Below are 4,361 nucleotides of genomic sequence, written 5' to 3' on the forward strand. Positions count from 1 at the left end.
GAATCATGGAGCTAACATATTCTTCGTCTCGTCTTCTCGCCTTTCTTAGGAAAACTTTTGCCAATTATCTGAAACAGAATCGAAAACAACATCAGAAATTCCACAACAACAATAGCAATGGCTGGCAATAACTTGGAGAACAAAACAATATGTTGGCATTGTTAAACAAAATGTTCGGGTAATTTCATTAAGAAAACTGGGTGAATTCTGGAAAGAGAAATACGGGGGATAGTCAGGGATGGAATTTTCAAGGAATTTCAGAGGTTCGCTATGGGAAATGTAAATGAAAATCGACGATCTAGTGGCCAGCCATAACTCCTTAAATATAGACGAGCTGGAGAGCCACCGAGTCTTCATAGACGAGCTGGAGACCCACCGAGTCTTCATAGACAAGCTTGAGGGCCACTGAATCTCCATAGACGAGCTGGAGGGCCACCGAGTCTCCATAGACAAGCTTGAGGTCAGAAATCTTTGTCCACCGAGTCTCCATAGACGAGCTGGTGGGCCAGGGAGTCTCTATAGATGAGCTGGTGGGCAGGGAGTCTCTATAGACGAGCTGGTGGGCCAGGGAGTCTCTATAGACGAGCTGGTGGGCCAGGGAGTCTCTATAGACGAGCTGGTGGGCCAGGGAGTCTCTATAAACGAGCTGGAGGGCCAGGGAGTCTCCAAGACGAGCTGGTGGGCCAGGGTCCTTACAGATAAGGAGGTCTTCTCATAGAACGCCAGAGGGGTTTCCCATAAAAGTCGGGAAGGTCTTCTCGAAGAAGAGCTGAAGGTCTTCTTCGCCATAAAAGAGCTGAAGGTCTTCTTCGCCATAGAAGAGCTGAAAGTCTTCGCCATAGAAGAGCTGAAAGTCTTTGCCATAGAAGAGCTGAAGGTCTTCGCCATAGAAGATCTGAAGGTCTTCGCCATAGAAGAGCTGAAGGTCTTCGCCAAAGAAGAGCTGAAGGTCTTCGCCATAGAAGAGCTGTAGGTCTTAGCCATAGAAGAGCTGAAGGTCTGCGCCATAGAAGAGCTGAAGGTCTTCGCCATAGAAGAGCTGAAGGTCTTCGCCATAGAAGAGCTGAAGGTCTTCGCCATAGAAGAGCTGAAGGTCTTCGCCATAGAAGAGCTGAAGGTCTTCGCCATAGAAGAGCTGAAGGTCTTCGCCATAGAAGAGCTGAAGGTCTTCGCCATAGAAGAGCTGAAAGTCTTTGCCATAGAAGAGCTGAAGGTCTTCGCCATAGAAGATCTGAAGGTCTTCGCCATAGAAGAGCTGAAGGTCATCTCCGTCATAGAAGACCAGATGTTCATCTCCGCCATAGAAGACCAGAAGGTCATCTCCGCCATAGAAGACCAGAAGGTCATCTCCGCCATAGAAGACCAGAAGGTCTTCTCCGCCATAGAAGACCAGAAAGTCTTCTCCGCCATAGAAGACCAGAAGGTCTTCTCCGCCATAGAAGACCAGAAGGTCTTCTCCGCCATAGAAGACCAGAAGGTCTTCTTCGCCATAGAAGACCAGAAGGTCTTCTTCGCCATAGAAGACCAGAAGGTCTTCTTCGCCATAGAGGAGCTGAAGGTCTTCTTCGCCATAGAAGACCAGAAGGTCTTCTTCGCCATAGAGGAGCTGAAGGTCTTCTTCGCCATAGAGGAGCTGAAGGTCTTCTTCGCCATAGAGGAGCTGAAGGTCTTCTTCGCCATAGAGGAGCTAAAGGTCTTCTTCGCCTGTGAAGGTCTTCTTCGCCATCGAAGAGCTGTGAAGGTCTTCTTCGCCATCGAAGAGCTGTGAAGGTCTTCTTCGCCATAGAAGAGCTGTGAAGATCTTCTTCGCCATAGAAGAGCTGTGAAGGTCTTCTTCGCCATAGAAGAGCTGTGAAGGTCTTCTTCGCCATAGAAGAGCTGTGAAGGTCTTCTTTGCCATAGTAAAGCTGAAGGTCTTATTTGCCATAGAAGGGCTGAAGTTCTTCTTTGCCATAGAAAAGCTGTGAAGGTCTTATCCATAGGAGAGCTGAAGGTCTTCTTTGCCATAGAAGAGCTGAAGGTCCTCTTTGCCATAGAAAAGCTGAAGGTCTTCTCATAGAAGGCCAGTGAAGGTCTTCTCATAGAAGACCAGTGAAGGTCTTCTCATAGAAGACCAGTAAAGGTCTTCTCATAGAAGACCAGAAGGTCTTCTCATAGAAGGACCAAAAGATCTTCTCATAGAAGGCCAGAGAAGGACTTCTTATAGAAGGCAAGAAGGTCTTCTCATAGAATATCAGAAGGTCGTCTCATAGAAGACCAAAGGTCGTCTGGTTGAAGACCAAAGGTCGTCTGGTTGAAGACCAAAGGTCGTCTCTTAGAAGCCAAAGTCTAGGTGAATGGTTGGAGGTGTTTTTATGCCAACACTGAAATTATTTCCTTACCCTCTTCTTTATGACCCTCCCCCGAACGACAGCATCGGAAATTATTTATGTAAACAGTGAAATGTGCGCTAATTTAGAATTTGTGGCCAAAGGGTTATTTAGTTTTACTCCTCACCCGAACGATTTTAGAGAAACATCTACCAGTAGTTTTCATTTCGGCGCCACCCAGCATTGCCAATTCAGCGTTATTGTTTTGCTAACCCAAAAATAGCAACAGAAGAATCAGCAATAGGCAAAAGCAAACATTTAACCAACAGTTAAATGCTAGTTTTGCCAGGAAAACTTCTCATACTCCGCCAAAGCGACATAGAAAAAGTTGTGGAGCTGAGGCGGAGGTGGAATAAAACAAAGGCTTTACACATATTCATTAGCAAAAGTAACAAGATTTCATTGGAAAATACGGAATGGGATCCCAAACCCTCTCAAACGAATATCCTCTAGCTCTATTCGCTGGCGAACTGTATGGGATTTTTCGCGTTAAGAACGAAAGTTTTGCTCTGGCAAAACTTTACAACTTATTCCCGTGCCTGGTTAAAGAGAGTGGCAGAGAGAGAGAGAGGGAATAGGAAAATGGTTGAGGTGTGAGCTGTGACTTTGTGGAAAAATGCTGGAAATCCGTTCGGTGTTGGCTGGTTGGTTGTTTATGCCTTGGGTTATAGGCTTTTAACCTGTGCCAACATAATTTTTAAAATGTCGCTCCCCCTCTCCTCCCCTCGCTCGAAAACCCTGACAAAGGGTTAAAAACGTGGATATTTGTTGTATTGTTGTTGCTGTTCCTGTTTGTAAACAACGCGAATAAGAATTTTATGACATTGTTCGAAAGGAGTCCCATCTACCAGACTCCTGTGATTACTAAATGAGAATATCATAGCCGTGGAAAAAAGTAAACAGAGCTTCAAAGGCATCATCCTCGTCGTCATTGTCTGGTAACAGAATTTTTAAAATATTGATAATGTTGTTGTTTTTGTTCTTCTGCTTCTTCTTCTTTTTCATGTGCTTCTGTTATGAATAATTAAATATTTGGCAAAAGTTTGACATTTGATTATGATGCTATTACGGGGTATGGGAAAATGAGCTATAAATCAAAAAGTCTGCAAAGGGGAGGATTGGGGAAATACAGAGAAAAAGATATATTAGAGTATTGGTCGAAGAAAACCTATCGGTGTTCTATGGGAAGAATTTCCTGTCTTCTATGAAGAAGACCTTCTGGTCTTCTATGAGAAGACCTACAGATCTTCTATGAGAAGACCTACAGGTGGTCTTCTATGAGAAGACCTACAGGTTGTCTTCTATGAGAAGACCTACAGGTGGTCTTCTATGAGAAGACCTACAGGTGGTCTTCTATGAGAAGACGTAGAGGTGGTCTTCTATGAGAAGACCTACAGGTGGTCTTCTATGAGAAGACCTCTTGTGGTCTTCTATGAGAAGACCTCTTTTGGTCTTCTAGGAGAAGATCTCTTCTGGTCTTCTATGAGAAACCCATCTTCTGGTCTTCTATGAGAAACCCATCTTCTGGTCTTCCATGAGAAGACCTATAGGTGGTCTTCTATGAGAAGACCTACAGTTGGTCTTCTATGAGAAGACCTACAGGTGGTCTTCTATGAGAAGTCCTACAGGTGGTCTTCTATGAGAAGACCTACAGGTGGTCTTCTATGAGAAGACCTACGGGTCTTCTATGAGAAGACCTACGGGTCTGGTCTTCTATGGAGAAGACCTACGGGTCTGGTCTTCTGTGGAGAAGACCTTCTGGTCTTCTATGGAGAAGACTTTCTGGTCTTCTATGGAGAAGACCTTCTGGTCTTCTATGGAGAAGACCTTCTGGTCTTCTATGGAGAAGACCTACAGGTCTTCCGTGAGAATAACAGCTAGTCTTCCATGAGATTAACTGCTATGAGAGGACCTACTGGTCCTCTATGAGAGGACCTACTGGTCATCTATGAGAGTACCTACTGGTCATCTATGAGAGTACCTACTGGTCAT

This window comes from Musca domestica, unplaced genomic scaffold (genome assembly GCF_030504385.1).
Source record: "Musca domestica strain aabys unplaced genomic scaffold, Musca_domestica.polishedcontigs.V.1.1 180, whole genome shotgun sequence".
Taxonomy (NCBI): Eukaryota; Metazoa; Arthropoda; class Insecta; order Diptera; family Muscidae; genus Musca; species Musca domestica.